General features: G+C 34.5%; 1 pseudogene; it reads left to right on the top strand.

Annotated features, from left to right (window-relative positions):
* Positions 1 to 21: 21 nt before the first annotated feature.
* On the top strand, positions 22 to 22973 carry LOC114401804 (annotated as a pseudogene).
* The last annotated feature ends 973 nt before the right edge of the window (positions 22974 to 23946 follow it).

Below are 23946 nucleotides of genomic sequence, written 5' to 3' on the forward strand. Positions count from 1 at the left end.
AGAACCATAGGTTGTACACATATGCTCGATGTGTGGGACTTGCCAAATGGAGAATTCATACTTGTTGAAGTAGATCATTGGGGCAATCCTATGGGTTGGGAAGGGAAAACTCTACTGAATGCAATTGGGAGCTTGGTAAGGAGACACCAATGTGCTCCTATCAATTTTCTTAGCTGGAAAGACATGCCTGAGGACTATATTACTAACATGGTTGAATTAATTCAGGTCTAGTATAAAACTTTATAAGTGTTGGATCAAGTGGCCTCAGAATAATTAAGAAGGGGGGGATGAATTAATTATTCCTAAACCTTTAATAATTAAAAATTTACTCTTCTAAGGCTTTTACTATGTTGTTAAGAGAATAAGGAGTAGAAGAGAAACTTAACCAAAAGTAAAAGCGGAAATTAAAATGCACAGCGGAAAGTAAAAGAGTAGGGAAGAAGGAGACAAACACACAAGAGTTTTTATACTGGTTCGGCAACAACCCGTGCCTACATCCAGTCCCTAAGCGACCTGCGATCCTTGAGATTTCTTTCAACCTTGTAAAAATCCTTTTACAAGCAAAGATCCACAAGGGATGTGCCCTCCCTTGTTCTCTTTGAATCAAGTGGATGTACCCTCCACTAGAACTGATCCACAAGAGATGTACCCTCTCTTGTTCTCAGTCAACAACCCAAGTAGATGTACCCTCTACTTGTACCACAAAGGATATACCCTCCAATGTGTTAAGACAAAGATCTCTGGCAGTTAAACCTTTGATACTTTGTGAATGGGGATACAAAAGAATTCTCAAGCGGTTAGTCCTTTGAAAACTTTTTTATAAGGGAAAGGGAAGAATCAAAAGAATTCTAAGACTGTGTTGTTTTGAATTCTTTGACAAGGGAGAAGAGAGACACAAAAGAATTCAGGCGGTTAGTCCTTTGTTCTTTTGGAAAAGGTAGAAGAGAGACACAAAAAGAATTCAGGCGGTTAGTCCTTGGCGAATTCTTTTTGGCAAAGGTAGAAGAGATGAAAAAGAATGAATAGCACAAGTTTTCAAGGTTTAGAAAACCAAAAAACTTTGGAAAACTTTTGGCACAAAGAAGAAGAAGAAGTTCAAAGAGATTCAAGGCTTGTAAAGGATTGTATAAGATTAATTGGATTGATATAAAATGCAAAACAAAGCCTTGCTTTTATAGACTCTTCATGTCTGGTCAAGAGGACCATTTAGAAGAGTTATGACTTTTAGAAAAACTTAAAACCAATTTGAAAAAGTCAAAAAACCATTTGAAGAGTTACATCTTTTGATTTATTCAGAAACAATCACTGGTAATTGATTACCAATTAGTGTAATCGATTACACAAGGCTTTTATGTGAAAGGATGTGACTCTTCACATTTGAATTTGAATTTCAACGTTCTAAGGCATTGGTAATCGATTACCAAAACATTGTAATCGATTACAGCTTTTTTGAAATCAATTGGAACGTTGTAAATTCATTTGAAAACTTTTTCAAATTTATTTTGCTACTGGTAATCGATTACAACAATCTGGTAATCAATTGCCAGAGAGTAAAAACTCTTTGGTAAACATGTTTTGAGAAAAATCCATGTGCTACTCAGTTTTTGAAAAAACCTTTTCATACTTATCTTGATTAAGTCTTCTCTTGATTCTTGAATCTTGAATCTTGATTAAGTCTTCTCTTGATTCTTGAATCTTAAGTCTTGAATCTTGATCTTGATTCTTGGAAGCTTGATCCTTGAATCTTGAAGTGTTCTTGATTCTATCTTGAACATCTTGTACTCATTCTTTCTTGATTCTATCTTTCTTGAACTCATTCTTTGATTGACCTTTGAGCTTTTTGTCATCACCTTTGTTATCATCAAAACATCTTTGAATCATTCTTGATTCATCATGAAGCTTTGCTTCTACAATAAGTGTTGTTTCATCTGGCTTCTTGTAAAATTTTATGTCTTCTAATGTCTAACAAAATGATCTTTTTTGTTTGTTAATGATACTCATAATAGAGTAAGTTTCGATTTGTTCCTGAATTAACTGAACAAACAAAGAAAATATTGATTGATGACATAAGTTTGAAATGGAGGCGATTTAAATATGAACTAAAATCAAAAGGATATGATGAGAGCAAAACTAAGGAGGAAATGGTTGCTTACATCCCAGATCCAAGGATTGATCCTTCTCAATATCGTGATTTAGCACATTATTGGTGTTCTGAGAAAGGACATGTATACATGACAATGTCACCAACCTTTTGCTAACATAACAATTATATATTATATGTTTATTTTTATTATTGACTTTTTATATTTGTTGGTTATAGAAAATAAGCAACATCAACAAAAGGAGCCACTCAAAATATGAGGACTTGCATTGCATGGGAACCAAGAATCTTCCAAGACAGATTCATGAGATGGTTTGTCTTTTTTATATTTTTTTAATATTAAATTGCTTAATACAAATACAATGATTGATTTTTTTAACTAATGTTAGACAACAAAGGCTAAGGGAGTGCAACCTTCTAGGGCAGAAATTTATATTGACACTCGAACTCGAAAAGATGGAAGCATTGTTACTGAAAAGGCTTCTATTGTAATTGTAAGAATTTTAATTTTAATTTCAATACTTTTTCTTTGTTTTGCTCAATTTTCTAATAGAAGGTTATGGGGTGAGGAGGAGTAACTATTGTGGAGATGAGTTTTGTTTAGTGAAATTGAAGTATTGAGGATATTGATGTATGGTAATAATTTATAAGGTGTATTTACGTAGGATGAACTAAAAAAGAAAATGGTTGAAGCAGAGAGTTCACAAAATTTACAAAGCACCCAAGATTCTACTAATTAGACAAATGATATATATTCAAAAGTCTAAGGACCTGAAAAAAGAGGATGCGTGCATTGTCTTGGCAAGCTTCCACATCAAGCAAGTTCATCTCAAAGCTCTTAAGCAAACAATAGAATTCAAAAGTTGGAGAATTTGCTTGAAAACCTTGTCGTTGTGCTTAAAGTGTGATTTGCAAAAGATCCAAAAATTAATCAAGTCTTAGAAGCTATAGATGAGGAGGTATGAATTTATAATTCAACGATTTAACTATGATATGATACTTTACAAAGAAAAAACATTCTTTTAATTTAGGTACCTACAAATGGTTCTACTAGTAAAAATCATCAAACTACAAACAATCTCAACTAGAGGTGAGTTGAAATTTAATAGTTAATATGTTGACAATGCCATTTTTGTTAGCATATGGTATAGCTTGCAGTGTATCCGTACTATCTATGTATGTAGTAAGTTGACATTTAATAATTAATATGTTGACATTTTTGTTATTTCAAGAACATGGTTTAGATGGTAATGAAGATGTAAGCCAGTGACAAAATGTTCAAGTGTTTGGTTTTTACTTCGTCTATTTGTCCAGCAACTCGAATTAACTCTTTTATACATTTAGAAATTTAGAAATTTGTTACATTTTAGTGATGATTCCCTCCATATAAAGAGCAAGGTCATGGTGCACCAAAAATATACACGTAGGAAGGACCATGCACATGGTACTAAAAAACAAGGCAAAGTGAATTGGAAAATTTTCTATAGCACTACTGATGCTAAATCATTTCACAATGACAAATGGATCAAGGGCTACAATATGTTAAAAAGCACACAACCCAGTTACAATAATCACAAATCAAGCTAACAAAAATCTAATTGTATGTAGCAGGTTGTTGTAACTTTCCAAAAGCCATGTTGCAGCAGATCTCTAACTTTGTCCAGCATAATAATAAGCTCATGTATCTATACTCATGTATATTTAATTAAAAATTATAATCAATAAAGAGTGTAATTAGGAACTATTTTTATTATTATTATATGGCATTTACCTACAGAAGACCGTAGGTACAAGTAAATTGACTTTTACCTACAGTTAGAGATTATAGGTATAAATTAATATCTTTTACCTACACATTTGAAATTTTCGGTGTTACCTATAGTGATAGTCAAATTTGACTGTAGGTAAAAATATATCTTTAGGTAAAGCCTATAGTGACAGACTATTAGTTGTAGGTGTATATCCCCTCAAAGTTGACACCCAAAATGTCCGTAGGACAAAGTCTTTTATACATCTACCTATGGATTTTGGACTTCTAGTGACGAATTTTGTCTGTAGGTATAAGTCATTTTCCTTGTAATTTCTCCCAAATTTTCATTACTCTATATAACTAAATGTAAAGGAATTCCAGTAATTTAAACATCCTGCGTGCAAGAAAAAAAAAAGACAAAAAATAACAAGGAATCAAAAGCAATCTTTAAACATAGATAAAATAACAGAATTTGAATCATCTTCTATTTTTAATCCCTAAAACGAATCTCAACCACTATTAACAATGACTAGTCATTTTCTGCTCAAAAGGATATTTATACTAGATTCTTTGATTTTGTTTTTTCCAAACTCCTAATGCCCCAATCAAACAAAAAGATATAGCATAAATCTACATACACTACCTAAACCAACCATAGTGAGGAAACCCCAACCTTAGTTCCCAGTTTCCAACTTTGAAAGATAGAGAACTAATCAAAAGGATCTGTTCTTGTGTGATGTTGGCAGGTTCGGTATTTCAAAAGCTAATTCTTATGTTGTTGTTTAGAACTTCTAAAGTCTACAAATAACTTATGATTAGAACTTACAAATAATAAGAGATTTGAACTCATGTACACAAATCAAGTCAAGTTAGTCTCTTATAATTCAAATGTTGAAAATACAAGCCTAACACACATATCCTTTTTTAATAAACATTCAAAGTTCTAGCCTAAAAAGCCCATACCCTAAAAACACATAGAAAATCATCAAAAAGGTTATAGAATGCTCCATGCTCACAAAATAATCAGCACATTACCAGTAGGACAAAAGTAATTGACAAATTGCAAGATTATTCATAGTGAAGAGTTAGCTTTAAACAAAAAGTCAGTGTATCTCTTGTTTTTAGATGCGGTGAGTTGAAGCAGAGCAGCCATTGAACTCACCAATTAACAGATTGAACTTCAAATCGAAGAAACATATGCATAACAAATCAGAATTAGCAAATCGAAATTAACAGATCAAACTTCAAATTAATTAAAGGAGTGCACATTTAGGATTTAAACTCACCAAACAAGAGAATAAGATGGGATGTGAGAAAGGATCGTATGTGGTGACACCCTTTACCCCGACATACATATAGTGAAAGGAAACATAGAATAGCGGGAGTAACTTAAAAAGATTTACTTCACAACTCAATATAAAATTTCTCAACGGAGTAAAAATTTTACATTCACCAATTAACCAAGTTAAAATTTATCGGTAAGAATATAAAAACATGTTTCGACTCCAAACAAAGACCGTACCGATATTACAACTAAAATTCCAATGAGAAACATAGCAGTAAATCATGTTCAACTACATATCTCAAACTAGCATATGAAAAAAACAACATAAAATCTTAAGGCCCGATGTCACATCATATCAGAGCACAGTATAGTGTCTCAACGTGCTTTAGCATGAGCTTTTCTATAGCCATCCACCTAACTATTTGCTCCCATGAACAGAAGATTCAAGATTATCATAGGATCCAAACACAAACAACACACAATGAGTGAGTTATCACATTCATAGCTAATAGAGAGAAATGAGACAACATGTAGATATACATATCATATAAATGAAATATAGCTTACTTAAACACAGCTCACATCATTCAATCACTTATCGTACAACATCACGTCTTAACACAACACATCTCACACATTTTCACATCATTCACGTACTCAAAGATCAAAACATGATATCACTCAACCAGTCAATAATGATCAATACACAAGCATTATGTAATAGATATACTAAGACTCAATCCTAGATGTAATGTAGTACCATGTCAGTGAAAAACCTCGTCGGACGCTTAGGAGTACATGACATGACAAATCATACATTGGTAAGTCAAGTCACTCTCACTAGGTAAAATCATAGGGAGACCACCCATGATCACACTGTATTGCGAGAATGCTCCAACTATGTGAGATTGACACAGGCTTAAATGAGCATTCAAAATGAGTGTATTTACCCTTAAGGCCTAGATTCTGAAGATTCCGCAAGGGTTTCTCCTTCTTGATTCAGGTCCAACTCAAAAAATATTTTAACACACAGACTCTATCTATGAACTAAACAAAACACATGACTCTTCAATTATTTTGAAAATAATTTTAACTCGTCACGTCTCAAAGTGGTTCAACTCGTTGGGTTCCCACAGTGGATTCCATCACAATACTCGTCGTGCAAAAATTTGTTGTCCTCAAAGGACCCACAATCGTGTGATTGTGTGGTTCATAACTCACAATTCAATGCACATAATATCTCAATACACACGTGATCTCATAATTTAACACATACTCAACTTGTCACTTACACACAGTTCATCACACTTTCATAACCCCAAGACAACATGTTATCACACTTCATGCATCATATACATATCACACAATAATAAATTAATATGTTATGTTCATATGATTAATCATCTCATTAAAACAGGCATTTAAAATCATATATGTGCCACTAGAGTTTGATATGCAATACACACAAACTACTCAATTGTTTTTAAAATCATTTTAACTCGTCGCACCTCAAATTAATTAAACTCATCGGGTTCCCACAATGGAGCCCATCATAAAACTCATCGCACATTAACTCATCGCCCTTAAAGGGTCTTACAATTATGTGATTGTACAGTTCATAGCTCACAACTCAAAGCGTACAAAATCTCAATACACATGTATCTTATAATTCAACACATACTTAATTTATCACATACTCTCAATCTCAATCACAATGTTATAATCCCAAAGTAACATGTTATCAGACTTCATGAATCATATAAACATCACACTATTAATATTTACATGGCACAAAACATGTATATATTAAATTGAACTATATTATTTTCAATTAAAAAGATTTAATAAATAATTAAACTAAAAATGCATTGAAAGTATTTATTGTTGAATCTTAATATATTAATTTTCTTCAATTTAATTTTATTATTTGAACTATTAATTCCTAATTTATTTTAACAATTCATATACATATATATGTCTTATAATCATCAACACATAATAAGCTTATGAGACTAAAACATGACAAAGAATGTTTCCAACAATATAATTCTCACGCTAATCTATTAAATCTCGTCCTATTCTTTATATAGCTTTATATTTATCCAATTGATTCAAGAGCAAAGCACAATCATGCGCATTCGCATGGTATCATGGAGTATTATTTAAAAATCTTTCCAACCATCATCAATAAGAAAAATACGGAGATTGTCGGCAGTTAATTGAACAATAATATATTAAAATCAAATAGATATCTTGTGACACAAATATACTGAAAGTGCACTCAATTCACTATAATAAAGCAATCAAACGTACAATTTATAGATACGAGAAACAAGAGAAAGACACACATTATAATCATAGATAAATATTTAAAGCATGAAACAATGGAATAGAACATATCAATTTCATAACAATTTCACATTGGAACATCAATTGGTCCATCAAACACAGTCAATTCGTGACTAAAAGAATGAAAACAAAATTGAATTTCATAAAACAACCATAAATTGATCTTCTAGGGATCCCTATACATGTTCATTCTAATATTCAAGCGTGAGTAACTCATCCCTTACCTCTAAGCGGCTCACATGTGTAGTCCGATAATGATAGCGGCGTTTCTAGCGGTTCCCTAACATTCCATAAGTTTTTTCTCTGGTTACTCTGCTAGGGTTTCCAAGCGTTAAAGAGAAGGAGAAGGGATTGGAGCATCAATTTGACTATCTCTATGCAAGGGGCATATCTCTCTCTACAAAAATTATTTTGTAAATTCCAACAGTGGGAATGTGCGAAAATAAGTTTGGAAGATATTATTTAGATTTTAGGACGATCCAACGATTAACGAGTCTGGGATAGTAGTTTTACTTGGATAGCTTTGAGTGTATGTGGGAAAGAGAGGGTTTTGGAAAATGAAGGGAGAACAAATTTGGAAGGAAGGAAGAAAGAGCGTGGAGACGTATCATAATTATAAAAATTGACCTAATATGTCTCTATTTATAGCTAGGATTCTGAGTCTACTAATTATTTTATTTTTTCTTTATTTTATTATTTCATAAAAAAGAATTCTATTTTACTTTATTAAATAAATAAATAAAACATCCTTTTTATTTTCTAAAAATATATTTATTTTAGTTACCTTAAAACCTTTATTATAATTAATAAAAATATTTCTCCTTATTTATTTAATTACAAAAATTTTATTATTTTTCTAATACTTTATTTATTTTAAAATAAAACCCTTTTTAATTTAATTAAAAAAAACATGGTGTTAAATATGCGAGAGAGAAGCTCGTATGCGAGAGACTAGTGTCGAGACTAAGAATCGAAAATCGTGGTGGCCGAAAATGACTTTGATGGCTATGGCTCAGTCACATCTTCACTTGGGCACAATTTTATTGGGGCTTTTTATAGAGATGGATGAGAGGGAGATTCTATCGGTTCAGAGTTAGAAGACAAGGCCTATGGTGACCCGAATCAACATTTGTGGCGGCAAAGCAGAGGTAAGGTGTCAGGGAGAGAGAGTTTGGGGGTTGGGTTTGAGGGTTCAACCAGAGGTTGGGCTTGAACAAAAAATTCAATGTGTTTTTGGTTATAAAATTTCACGATGTGAAAAGATGTCTAAAAATAAAGCATTTAATTTTAACTAGGAGAATCATTTTAGTAGCTAATACATAGGTAATTAGCTTTAAAATAACTACTAAATTTATTGGTAGCTAAAATTTGTAGCAAATCTGAACAATTCTTGTAGTGTTATTTACTTAGATACACATTAATTAATATAAAATAATGTCTTCCGTACTTTGTAATGAAATGAAAAATTAAAATATTCATATCTTTCATAATAATAGGTTAAATTGTTTCTAAATACAACAAAATACAATTCAACATCTCTTCTCGTATTTTGTATTTTGTGTATTTATTAAATAAGAAGTTAAAAATACAATAGGTTTTATTATAAAGTAAAATATTTGTCATATTCAAAATATATAAATAAATTAATATTTTTTATTTTAAGTATTAATTTAAAAAACTAGACCTTACTAATGGATATAAGAAATCAATTATAGAAAACATTTGCAAATCACGTTAAAGAAATATTACAAAATACATTAGGATGCACTAATAATACATTTTCAATGAAAAAATTATGTGAAAAATTATAGGAAAAAAATTGTCATATGTGAATCATTGATGTCTTTTGACCAATATTTGTATGATAGTCAAGGTATTGAACCCACAATCTATCTCCATTAAAGCAAAGGTTGATTATACTATGGTTTGGGTTTGCTTCTTAATTATAAATATGGTCTATTATGATGAAAGTTTTTGTTTGTCTTTGGCTTCGTCATCGGTAAGACAAGTGGACATCAAAACTCTAAAAACATCACAAGGGAGATTTGTGATAGTCTTTATGCAAATTGTTCTTAACAAGTCTATCATTGGAAAAGTCCAGGTCATGTAGATTAGTATAAGGTGGTTTATTAAGAATTCAAGATTTTCTCCAAGTGTGGATGTGATAGTAACATTTCTCAAGATGATCCAACTTCTCCTTTTTCCTCCTCTAAAGCCAAGCATAGTGATGAAATCACTCACAGTTGGTTCAGCAACCAAAATGTCACTAACACTAATGGTAGAGTTATTGCACCAATCAGCTAGCAATAAAGAATCAATCATTAATGCCATCATTTAAGGAAAAAAAATCATGGTGATTGGATAAAATGTAATATCATTTTTTAAAGTGTGGATGTTATGGTCACATTTCTTAAGATTGTTCAACTTCACCTTCTCCTCCTCTGAAGCCAAGCGCTGGCAATGAAATCACTAGCAGTTGATGGAACGGCCAAAATGTCACTAGCACTAATGGTGAAGTTATTGCCCCTACTACCTAGTGATATAGAATCATTCATTAATGTCATCATTCAATGAAAAGAATCATGGTGATTGGGTGGTGTTGGAATATCAAGTTTTTAAAGTGTGGGTGTTATGGTCACAACATCACCTTCTCCTCCTCTAAAGTCATGTATGGTGCTGAAATCATTAGCATTGGTACAACAATCAAAATGTCACTAGCACTAATGGCAAAGTTATTGCACCCATTACCTAGTAATAAAGAATCAATCATTAATGTAATCATTCGAGGAATATTTTAATGGTGATTGGATGGTTGTAGCAAGGGAAAAAGCAACCTTATCATGGAGTTAATGTAAAAAAATGAATTCCTGACAAAAATAATGATGCATGAAAAAAAATTCAAATCACTGATCTTTAATGCAACAAAATTAGTGCTACATAGTACCACAAATAGATAATGTAAATTTGGATCATAGCACATCTCAAAACCCCAAGAATACCAATTAAGAAGAAAAGCCATAAAAGTAATGAAAAGGCCAAAATCACACCATGCCAATAAGTAAATTGGTAGAAAATGATAGGACCATTGAATATGATTATAACTTCTTCAGAGATACCAAAATCCATTAATAATAACGCTAAAGGAAATACTAGTTGAGAGAATCCAATGTTGATAAAAGAAAATAGTGCGGCTATGGATATGTCCATCCAAACCATACAAAATGAACTTGTACCTAATTATAATCATCCAATGAGTATAGATGGACACTTGACTGAGAAATGCAAGGCTTGAGACCCAATACTTATATGAAATTTATAAATAAAAATCTATAATAGATACAAATATTATATATATATATATATATATATATATATATATATATATAGAGAGAGAGAGAGAGAGAGAGAGAGAGAGAGAGAAAGGCTTGCTACTTTACCGCTATTAAAATTTAAGGTGTAAATTAGCAAGGTACACCTTTTCAGTTGGACAAAAAACCATTCAATTTTATTTGATGCAAATAATTTAAGGGTAATAATGTTATTTTCTATTCCTTAATGCTCTTTTCTTCTCTCTCCTTTATGGTAACTTGGAACTTCATTGAAACGTGATTGTCTCGCTCTATGCAGTTAAATAGAGAAAAAAACCATTATTTGTGTATCTCTCTCTCTTTTTCTCCGGCAACCTTATTCTCAACTACTATTAGGGTTTTATTTCACGTTAGATTCAACTTATAGGTCAAGTGTAATCAAATCATGATATAGTAACTGAATTATCGTCCAAGTTGTCTTCCAAAGGGATAAAGAAGGGATTTCATGTAATTATTTAACTAAGAACTAGGTTTTTGTATTATTATTTTGTGATTTTCACGAAATAAAAAAACATAAAATAAATTGCAATAAAAATTAAATAACAATAAAATAATTAAGTAAAGATAGAAATACTAGACTTGGATGGGAATGTCAATTTTGATTGTCTAAGTTTGGACTTGAAATTCGCTCGATCCAATGTAACTTCACAATTCTCTACTCACTTATCTTGCTCATCCTTAATTCGCTAATGCATTCTATCTTAGTTCCTGCATGGTTGCAGATTCTAAACTTCTTGCCTGATACCAAATCCCTTGGACATACTAGCACAAAAAATCAACATTAATGGTTGAGAATTAGCGAGACTTAACCAAAAAGGAAAACGCGAGGGAGTCATCACCAACCTTTATTCGAGGGAAAACGTTAGAAAAACCAAAAAGGGGTCTGCGAATATTGAAAAGAAGGGTTTGGGAGTTGTTTACGCACAGGGAAGGTATTAGCACCCCATGCGCCCATCACAAGGGACGATGGCCTTTAATCGAGTGTGCTTAACATGACTTTAAAATTATGTATTTTCCCCTTTTATGTTTCTTTATTTTTTGAGGTCGACAAGGGTGTTGCCCTTGCTCCTACGTATCCTCAGGTGCGATGAGGAATTCAGACCTACGTAGTTCTTTAAAGTGAGAAAGTTGTGTGTCAAGTTGATTTTAGGCTTTTGAAAGATTCATTTTTAACTAACAAGAAAAAGATACCATTAAGGCGTTGGACCTTGAGCGATCTCAAGTGACTTTAATGAAAAGAAATTTAGTTATATTTTGATTTCATCTTGGTTTTATACATTAACTTTCAATCTTTTTAAAAAGATGATTTACAACACTAATGATCGGTTGAAGTTTACTTTACAAGAAGAAAAGAGATTATTGATGATAAAAGAAGGAGATGAAGATGCACAAAACAACAAAGAGGACCCCTAAGGGTGCATAGATCGTATCAAATCCTTAAAACAAAAAACTAACTTGATGACAAACGAAAAACACTGAACGAAGAACGATGTAGAAGTCGATTACGGTCGCAATTCGATAATGCCTCGGCCTCATTTTCTTTTCTTTATTCTTCTTCGCACTTCTTTCTCTCAAAATCTCTCAATGCTGAACCTTGGAACCCCTTCCTCAGCCTCCCTCACGCCTGTTTATTGCAAAAAATGGCCTTTGGAACCATGGCAGCTCGCCCAGGCGAGCTGATGCTTCATCCTAAAGTAAGTTGGCACGCCCAGGCGAGATGGTTCCTTCACCCTAAGCAATTTGGGGGCCCAGGCGAGCCAGAGGCTAGTCTGGGCGAGCTGGGGTCCATAAAACTCCCTGAAATGACCCTTTTGCCCCTCACTTTTGGTATCTTTCGTATTCTTGATCAAAACAATGAAGGATCATCTTTTTTGCACTGTAACTGGCATTCAACACCGTAAGTCGACTAGCAAGGATCAAAAGATCAAAAAAAGATAGTCCCCGAACGAAATTAGGGTATGACAGTTTCCCATCTTTACTTATCTTTTATTGGAGATAAAAGGAAAGTAAAGATAAGGACACTAATTTCGTCCGAGCGATCTTGCTATTCGACCGGGCAACTGGCAAAAACCAAGGAAGTGAAACTGAGAAAACATGAGGGCATTGAATTTTTGTAGAATGGAAGACATATGAAGTTCTTCATTTTTTTTCAAAGCATAGAAGCAAAGGACGTCGAGTCCTATGAAGCACAAAGACCAGGACATTGAGTCCTATAAAAGACCAAAGACTTTGAAGTCTTATAAAGTGTAAAAGACGAAAGACATGTAAGTCTTTGAAATGTAAATGAAGACATTGTAGTATTTTGAAAGCGTAAATGACTGAAGACATTGAAGTCTTGGAAATGTAAATAAAAAAATTGCAGTCTTTTGAAAACGTAAATGACTGAAGACATTGAAGTCTTGGAAATGTAAATGAAGACATTGTATTCTTTTGAAAGCGTAAATAACTGAAGACATTGAAGTCTTCGAAATTTAAATGAAGACATTGTAGTCTTTTGAAATGTAAATGACAGAGGACTTTGAGTCCTATGAAAGCATAAAGACAGAGGACTTTGAGTCCTATGAAAGATAGAGGCAAGGACTTTGAGTCCTGTGAAAGATAAAAACGAGGACTTTAAGTCTTGTGAAAGATAAAAGCGAGGACTTTAAGTCCCATGAAAGATAAAAGCGAGGACTTTGAGTCCTATGAAACAAGCCAATAGGTACTAGTACCAAAGGGCTCAACCTTATCAGAAAGCAAGAGGTTGACTCTTTGAAAGGTCCTCTCATCCTAAACTCAAAAGATAGGGCATTAGATTTAGGAAATTGGTATATAAAGGGAAAACTATGCACTTATAGCCTAATATGAACATGATTTTTGGGATGCAGATGCATGCAACCTTCACCTTGAAATGCTAGTGATGCAAAAGGTTTTGAATCATGAAAATTTTGTAATACTCATGACATTCTTTCCTATTTTGATTGTGATTTGATTTTTTTGCTTTTTTCTTCTTGTGGAAAACACAAATTGACTGTCTCTTTCTGAAAGACGTGATAACTCATGAAACCTCATCCTATCTTTTTGCAAATCTCCTCGGGGACTCCCTCATAGTGCATGTTTTGTTTGATTTAGTCACTTGACAATTTTGGAGTGACGACAATGGAGCCGTTTGACATTTAATCAATCAATTGGAACATTGATCCTAGGGTTTTCCCTTTTCTTTTTAAAAACTTTGATTATTCTGCACAGCAAGAAAATATATCACTTTGGGATCGATCGTGCGCCCCATTGAAGGATGGCAATGGATTGTCACACATTGGTATGTGACCAAATGAAACTTTCTTGACTTAAGATTATAGAGTGATGACAAGGGTCTGTCGATCCCACTGAAGCTTGATGGCTTGGGTTGATCCCGAAAGAAATTATACAACAAAGGCCACTCTTGGATTCAAAAGGAATCCTAAGGAGTCTGCATGAGCGACTAACATCAAATATACCCTATTATCACAATTGTCTTTGGGCATTTTCCACGAGCTCCTGGTTGAATGAGTTTTCTTCTCAAATGTGCAAGTGGGAAACCTTGAGGATTCTTTTATATATATATATTCAACAATCACAAGCATGTGCAGGTTTCATTCCAGAATCCCAACTTAAAAGCAAAATTAGTCATTCCTTGATCCACATGGGCTTTATTGGGCTTGTAACGTGGTCAGGGGTAAGAGGGCTATGAAAGAAATGATTAGAGAGGCTCAAAGAGTGTTTAAGGGTTACATTGAGTAAGAACCTCAAGTGCGTTGTTTGTACCTTTTGGGTTGGGCTCTACTCCTTTTTGTCTTATACATTAATCCTTATTGCACTTTTTATGCCTTCCTTGTAAAATCTGGAGATCTTTTGTCTCTCTTTCTCTCTCTTTTTCTTTACTCGCCTTTGGCGGATTTTCTTTTCTTTTTCTTTTCATTATTGCCCAACTTCATGCATGCATTATTTGCATTGCTCTTCCTGGTGGTTTAGCGGTGGTTCCTACTCAGGGTTTCTATTTTGTTCCTGTTGTTTTTGTTGTGTTGTTTTTAGAAAACAAATATGCCTTGGCTTGGAGAGGGAAGCAAAGGATGAATTAGTGTTTGGGATATTGAAACATGACCATGTGTTATTTCAAATCTTGACTTGGATCCTTTTAAAGTTTGGATTTTGGGACCAAACCTCTGGTAAACATGCTCCTGATTTTTTTTTCATTTTTTTTCTTTTTTATTAACCCTAAATTTTGCCTAGGCCGCCCTTTCGGGTTTTCAACCTACCGGGTGAGAACTTTTGATCTGCCCCTACATTTGCTTGAGGTTCATGCATGGTGCCTCTCATTGTCCTAGTGTAGGGCTCTTAGGTATCTATTCATGTCTTTGGTCATGACCTTGTAGCAAGAAAAAATAAAAGAAACTGTGCAGGTTCTCAAAAATGAATTTTCGAGGATGAGAAATATTTAAAGGATTTTCAATTGACAGATTAAGTGAAATGACTCTTTCTCTTGAAAACTCACTTTTCTCTTAAAGAGACAACTTTTAAGAATGATAAAATTAGGTCACGTGAATGTTTGTAATTCTTATTTTTGATTTAAAACATAGTCGATCAAATGTTTTTTTTTACTTCTTACTTTACTCGTTGTTTATGGCACCTTCACCGAACATGGAGAACGAGCAATTTTCGATTGAACAAACTTGGAGATCAACTCAAGAGTGCAGGGCACTCGAGCAAACAAACCAACAAATTATATTCACATTCCAGTGAAAGTTAAATAAGCAAAGTTGTAATTGTGGAAGAATGAGAGACAAGGACATCAAATTTATCCATATTATTAGCATTGTAACTGTTGTTTATAGTAATGGCATAAACTTAAAAATTCTAATGAGTCATTGGAGACATCTAACAACAACCTTCAAATTGCCCCATGCATAATGTGGCTTGCCAACATCAGAATTCACAAGTGATTATCCTCCTCAAATTTTAGCCAGCCCGCATCAATTAGACTTTGCACCTTATGTTTCAGGGACATACAATGCTCAATGGAATGTCTCGGGACTCCTCCATGATAAGCACATTTGCATTCGAGTAGTATCCTCAAAAAAATGGATGTTGAGGAGCCTTGGCTGGGATTATGGCTACCATTGCACTATTGAGTAGATATGGGAGTAAGTTAGCATATGACACCAAAATTTGGGTGAATTCTACAGACTTCTTTGTTGAAAAATTCCTTTCCTGGTTGGTGTTTTGGTATTGAATGTGCAGCAGGCGGGTTTTGTGGCTGATTTAGGGGTGGCCTTTGTGGATGATTGGGTCTTCTTGGCTAATAGGATGGTGGGTAATGAGAAGGGTTGATATTGGCTGAGTATTGACATTGTTGAGCTAGTGGGAAATTTGGCCATGTGGGAATGGCAGTCATAGCATGGGTTCCTCCCTCCTTATTCTCTCCATTTGCCCTAGGCTTCCCATTCATCAAAGCAGTATAATCAAATTTGCCTCTTTTCAGACCCACTTTGATCCTTTCGTCGACAAAAACAAAATCGGCAAAGCTTGAGGGCGTGTAACCCACCATCTTCTCATAGTAGAACACTGGTAACGTATCTACTATCATTGTTATCATCTCCCTTTCCATCATTGGGGGCGCTACTTGAGCTGCCAAATCCCTCCACCTTTGGGCATATTCTTTAAAAGATTCATGCTCTTTTTTACACATGTTCTGTAGTTGCATTCTATCCAAAGCCATATCTGAATTATACTGATACTTCCTAATGAAGGAAACCATTAGGTCCTTCCTGATGCAATCCTTCCCCACAAGGGCATTGGATATAACACTCCAAGAAGATTGGGCCAGAGATGCAAGAGAAGGCCCTAGGGTTCTCATGAGCCTTAGGATAGATTTCGGGCCCATGGGCTAAGTATGAGCCCACTTATCTTTGTACATATTAGATTAAGGTTTCATTAATTTTGGTCCTTGTATTTAGGACTCCATAATGTAGGTAGGGTACCCTAGAAATATAGGATTTTTCAGCCCTTGTATTTTAAGGCACCTAGACTAGTTTTTGTATTAAGGGTAGTTTTGTAATTTCACATGCACTAAGTGAATATTTGAAGTGTGTGGCTGAAAATAAATTTAATTGAATTGGTAGAAGCCCAATCCAATTAAATTTTAGAGGGGGAGGTGAGCATTTGCTTACTACACCCCATTGCCACATCATATAGTCACACTTTGTGCATGTCCTTCATGCTTTACATGCCTCATGACACCTAACCACACTTAGTGGAGAATCTTGGAATTGATCTTGGATTAGTGGGCTGAACCATAACTAAAATTCACTAATCATAATTAGTGAAATTTTGGCTACAAAATTTGGCTCCACAAATTCAATTTCAAATTCAAGTGAAATTTGAATTGAAATTCAAATTTCCCTCCAATTTTGTGTGACACTTAGGCTATAAATAGAGGTCATGTGTGTGCATTTTTTTCAACTTTTATCATTTGAAAATTAAACTTCAGATTTCAAAGCTCTTTTAGAGCACAAAATTTCGTACTCTTCTCTTCCTCTCCCTTGATTCATCTCCTTTTTCCTTCAAGCTCTTATCCATAACCTCCTATGGTGGTAAGCTTCTTCTAGACTCATCTTCTCCTTGAAGTGGCGTCTCCTCTCTCTCTTCCTTCTTCATTCTGCTGCCATTCATCTTCCAAGAAGCAAAGGAATCCATTGATGAAGAAGATCGTAGGCCTACAAGCTCCAATGGAGCATACATCATGTGGTATCAGAGCATCTTCATCTAGGTGATGTTCTTTTGCTTCCTCTATCTTTTTGTTCAGTGAATTCTCTTTAATTCCTTGTTCTTCATCTTATTATCCATGTATATCCTCCATTTTCTTGTGGTTTGGTGCTGTTTAGAGTAGATTAAAAAAAAAATAAACCAATTAAATCTTAGATCTACACTTGTTCTTGCATTTCTATGGTTCAAATTTTGTAGATCTACTCTTCAATCATGTTTTTGTGTTGATTTTAGGTTCTATCATTTTTCATTCATAATATTCTTGTGCGGAACCTTAGATCTAAATTTTCTTCCAAAATATTGATTAGAAAAAAAAACACAAAAATCTAAGTGTAAATCACTTAATCCATGTTGTCTTAGAGTTATGTTTAGTCATAGTAATTGTCACATTATGTTCTAAGTTTGTGTTGAATTTTTATTTTTGTTGATTGAATTCTAGATACATTTGTTCATGTATTCTTGTCATTCTTAGCCTATCTTTTGAATTTTGAGTCTAATTCATGCATGTTATTTAGTTCATAACATGTTCTAAATCAATTCCTAGAAGTAGTCTTGTTGTTGAACTTTTTTTTTTTTTTTGTTTTCTAAGTTTCCTACATGATGCTTATGATGAAGTTGAGTTGTGGTTCTGAGTTGTGGCTTGATTTGTGAATCAAAATAAGTCTTAACCTCTCTTGAATTGTGTTATTCAAGATAATTGAGCATAAGCAAACACAAATTGTAACTATCCAAGTCTTAAGCAACATAAACACTACTCTTGATTTCTAGGTTGAAATCACTGGTGCTGGCAGCTTGAATATACAAACTTGAATAAATTAATGGTAATTGGTCACTACGTTTTTTGAGCTTAAACTTTTACTGAATTTTCTAGACATCCGGAAAAAAATTATAAAAAAATAACCAAGTGATTTGGATTAAAGGAAAAAATAAGAAAAATCACACAAGTTGGCAGAAAAATCAGTGTCCAGAAAAAAAAATGAAAGGGAAGTGTGCTTGTTGTTTTTGGCTCAAAATTTGTTCTATAATTGGTGCCTATTTTATACCAATCCTCGTTCTGAAATTTCAATTGAAAGTTAGTGTGAAAAAAAAAGTTCCAAAACTAGAGGTTTCTTGAGTCTTTTTTTTATTTTTAGTTTTACTACTATACTCTAGAGCCATTCTTGGTTTCTCTTTGAGTCCTAGCTTGCTTTTGTGTGCTTTTCATTGCTTTAATTGTTGAATAATCCTTGAAAATTTGTCTTGTTAAAAATCAATTGGTTTAGCTTTCATTTCATTTTTTTTTCTTTGGTTATTGCTTGTCTCTTTGTTTCCTTGCTTGTGAGTTGTCATATAGAGAATTGGAAAGGAGGATTGGTGCCATCCCTTGAAGAATTTGAGTAAAGAAACAAGGGGCCAACCCCCTTAAAGAGATGAATGACTAGGGCATACTTATGCTATGCATGACAAATGTAATTATGAGATCGACATGAGATGCCCGAAGAACCATTATTTCCTAGTTAACCATCCATTAGGTGTCATGTTCACATGATTTTCAATAATTGTTTTTAAGAGAAATGAGTGTATAATCCCAACATGATTTGTTTATAGCTATCATCATGGTACCCAACACATGTAACTAAGAATGTGGTGTAAACTTCATTCTTCATTGTGACTGTCTTTTGTTTTTGTTTTGTTTTTTTTTTTTTTTGCAGAGGAAAATGCAAGGATCATGCATAAGTGAACATAACATACGAACAATGAAAATAGAATGTATGCAGTTGGCAGAACAAAAGCATGCTAAATGAAGATGTATGATAATGCAATGACTCATGCAAATGCAATGCATGAATGTGATAAATGATAAATGATAAATGCAAGAATGATATGTTCATTATGATGCCATGAAGAGATGCATGATGCAAATCAAGGAACAAGCCAGAGTGAGTTTGCTATGTGCCCCCTAATTCAGGAACCTAATGGAAAGGATCCAAAAGTCCACTTCTAGTGATAATTCCCAAGGGTGGTTTCATGTAACATTACTGGCTTCTAGAGATATCATCCTCTTAGGTAATACATTGTGGCAATAGGGACTATCATCGACAATGCATCACTAAAAGAGGAAAACTCTAGATGAGGCTTCACTATTATCAAGCGAGTCGGAGACCCAACATGACCATAGATCGACCTCCACCCCTTATGGCTCACATAGACCCGGGTATAGGGCCTAATATCTCAATGTGTGTGCAAGGTGTAGGTGCCATGTGTGCATAGAAAAAAAATATTTCTAACTATGAATGTAATAGATAGACAAACACACACCAAACACAACAACATAGGAAAGGTTATATACAAATTTGGACAAAACAAAAGATAAAAGAAAAAAGGGAACATAAATAAAGAAGAAGTCACAATAAAAACATTGCACACTGATTAAATGGCCTAAATCTCTCTCTAACAAGTCCCTAGTGAAGTCGCCAACTGTCGCAACCTACCCTTCGGCGAGAGGGCGAGGCAAGATAAATAGAGCGTCTTCCCAACAGGAAAACGCGTGGGAGTCACCACCAACCTTTATTCGAGGGAAAACGTTAGAAAAACCAAAAAGGGGTCTGCAAATTTTGAAAAGAATGGTTCAAGAGTTGTTTACGCATAGGGAAGGTATTAGCACCCCATGCGCCCATCACAAGGGACAATAGCCTATAATCGAGTGTGCGTAACGTGAATTCAAAATTATGTATTTTCCCTTTTTATGTTTCTTTATTTTTTGAGATCGATAAGAGTGTTGCCCTTGCTCCTACGTATCCTCAGGTGCGATGAGGAATTCAGACCTACGTAGTTCTTTAAAGTGAGAAAGTTGTGTGTCGAGTTGATTTTAGGCTTTTGAAAGATTCATTTTTAACTAACAAGAAAAAGATACCGTTAAGGCGTTGGACCTTGAGCGATATCAAGTGACTTTAATGAAAAGAAATTCAGTTATATGTTGATTTCATCTTGGTTTTATTCATTAACTTTCAATCTCTTTAAAAAGATGATTTACGGTACTAATGATTGGTTAAAGTTTACTTTACTAGAAGAAAAGAGATTACTGATGATAAGAGAAGGAGATGAAGATGCACAAAACAACAAAGAGGACCCCTAAGGATGCATAGATTGTATCAAAATCCTTAAAACAAAAAACTAATCGGATGATGAATGAAGAACACCGAACGAAGAACGATGTAGAAGTCGATTACGGTCGCAATTCGGTAATGCCTCGACCTTGTTTTCTCTTCTTTCTTTTTCTTCTCACTTCTTTCTCTCAAAATCTCCCAATGTTGAACCTTGGAACCCCTTCCTTAGCCTCCCTCAAACCTATTTATTGCAAAAAATGGCCTTTGGAACCATGGCAGCTCGCCCAGGCGAGCTGATGCTTCATCCTAAAGTAAGGTGGTGCGCCCAAGCGAGCTGGTTCGTTCACCCCTAAGAAATTTGGGGGCCCAAGCGAGCCAGGGTCCAGAAAACTCCCTGAAATGACCCTTTTGCCCCTCGCTGTCGGTATCTTTCGCATTCTTGATCAAAACAATGAATGATCATCTGTTTCGCACTGTAACTGGCATTCAACACTGTAAGTTGACTAGCAAGGATCAAAAGATCAACACACGATAGTCCCCGTATGAAATTAGGGTATGACACTACTTTAAAAAGTAAGGACTCGAAAACAAAATTAAACTAAGAATCAAAAACAAAAAAGCAAATTAAAACTAAAGACTAAAGAATGTTTAAGGGTGATATTGAGTAAGAACCTTGAGAGCCTTGCTTGTACTTTTATTCATTTCAACTTTTTAGGCTGGGATCTACCCCATTTGTCTTAAACATTAATCCTCAATGCACTTTTGTGCCTTCCTTGTAAAATTTGGAGGACTTTTGTCTCTTTTTGCTTCACTCGCCTTTGGCGGATTTTTTTTTTTGTATTTCATTCTTGCCCAACCTAGAGCTTAATATACCTCATGCATGTGTTGTTTGCATTGTTATTCCCACCAATTTGGTGGTGGTTCCAACTCAGGGTTTGTTTCTTTCTTTTGTTTTTTTTTAAAAAAAAATTATACTTTAGCTCAGAGGGGGTAGCAAAGGATAAATTAGTGTTTGAGATGAAAAAACATGACCATGTGTCATTTCAAATCTTGACCAAACACTCTTACAATTGGATTTTGGGACAAAACCTCTGAGAAACACACTCTTGATTGTTTTTTTCTTTTTTTTATTATTACTCGATCTTTTGCCTAGGTCGCCCTTTTGGGTTTTCAACCTACCGGGTGAGAACTTCTTATCTGCCCCCTAGGTTCACCTGATGCTTATGCATAGTGCCTGACATTGCCTCGGTGTAGGGTTCAGAGGTATCTGATGTTGTCGTTTGTCAACTTCTTGTAGAAGGAAGAAATAAAAGAAACTGTGCAGATTCTCGAAAGAGAACTTTCAAGGACAAGAAATATTTGAAGGATTTTCAATTGACAGATTAAGCCAAATGACTAAGCTCTTCAGAATTTTTTTTTAAGAAAGACAAAATGAGGTCACATGAATGTTTGTACTTATTATTTATTTATTTGAAACACAGTCAATCAAATGTTTATTCAATTTTACTTGTTTCTCACGACACCCCCATCAAACGTGTAGAACATGCAATTTTTTATTGGGAAAACTTGGAGATAAACTCTAGAGCACATGTTAGTTGAGCAAACAAGCTAGCGACATACATTCATATTCCAGTGAAGGTTAACTAAATATGTGAAGATGTAATTGTGAGAGAACGAGAGACAATGACATCAAATTCATCCATATTATTAGCATTATGACTGTTGTTTATAGTAATAGCATAAACTTGAAAATCCTAATGAGTCCATGGAAACATCCAACAACAACCTTCAAATTGCCCCAAGCATCATGCATAGTATTGCTTGACGACATCAGAATTCACAAGTGATTGTCCCCCTCAAATCTTAACCAGCCTGCTTTAATCAAACTTTGCACCTTATGTTTCAGGGTCATACAATGCTCAATGGAATGCCTCTAAACTCCTCCATGATAATAACATGTCACATTCTAGTTGTATCCTTGATGAAATAGAGGTTGAGTTTGTCGGGCTTGTGGCTACCATTGCATTATTGAGAAGATATAGGAGTAAGTCAGCATATGATATCAGGATTAGGGTGAACTCTATAGACTTCTTTTTTGGAAAATTCCTTCTATGGTTGGTGTTTTGGTTGGTATTAGGGGTGGTGTTCAGTCTTGGCTGTGCAACGGGTGGATTTTGTGGCCAATTTACGGGTGGCCTCTGTGGTTGATTGGGTGTTCTTGGTTGGTAGGGTGGTGGGTAATGAGCAGGACTGATATTGGCTGAGTGGTGATATTGCTGAGGAGGATATTGGTACATGGGATTATAAGGGGGTAGTGGAAAGTTTGGCCACGCTGGAACTTCAGCCACAACATGAAGTTCTCCCTCCTTCTTCCTCTCACCACTCCTCTCAGGTTCCCTATTACCAGGATTCATAGAAGCAACATAACTAAATTTCTCTTTCCTCGGACCTGCGTCAATTCTCTCGCCAGCAAACACTAGATCTATAAAACTCGAAGGCATGTGTCCATTATCATGGTTATCATATCTCTCGCCGTCATGGGGGTACTACTTGAGTCGCCAAATCTGATGCAATCCTACACCCCAAGGGCATTGGATAGAAGACTCCAAGAAGATTGGGCCAGAGATGCAAGAGAAGGCCCTAGGGTTCTCATGAGCCTTAGGGTAGATTTCGGGCCCATGGACTAAGTATGACCCCACTTATCTTTATACATATTAGATTAAGGTTTAATTATTTTTGGGCCTTGTATTTAGGGTTTCATAATGTAGGTAGAATACCCTAGAAATGTAGGATTTTTCAGCCCTTATATTTTAGGGCACCTAAACTAGTTTTTGTATTAGGGGTAGTTTTGTAACTTCATATGCAATAAGTGAATATTTGATGTGTGTGTTGGAAAATAAATTTAATTGAATTGGAAGAAGCCCAATCCAATTAAATTTTAGAGGGGGAGGTGAGCATTTGCTTGCTACACCCCATTGCCACATCATATAGTCACACTTTGTGCATGTGCTTCATGCTTTACATGCCTCATGACACCTAAGCACACTTAGTGAAGAATCTTGGACTTGATCTTGGATTAGTGGCTGAACCATAGCTAAAATTCACTAATCATAATTTGTCAAATTTTGGCTCCACAAATTCAATTTCAAATTCAAGTGAAATTTGAATTGAAATTCAAATTTCCCTCCAATTTTGTGTGATACTTAGGCTATAAATAGAGACCATGT

The sequence above is a fragment of the Glycine soja genome, chromosome 20 (genome assembly GCF_004193775.1).
Source record: "Glycine soja cultivar W05 chromosome 20, ASM419377v2, whole genome shotgun sequence".
Classification (NCBI taxonomy): Eukaryota; Viridiplantae; Streptophyta; class Magnoliopsida; order Fabales; family Fabaceae; genus Glycine; species Glycine soja.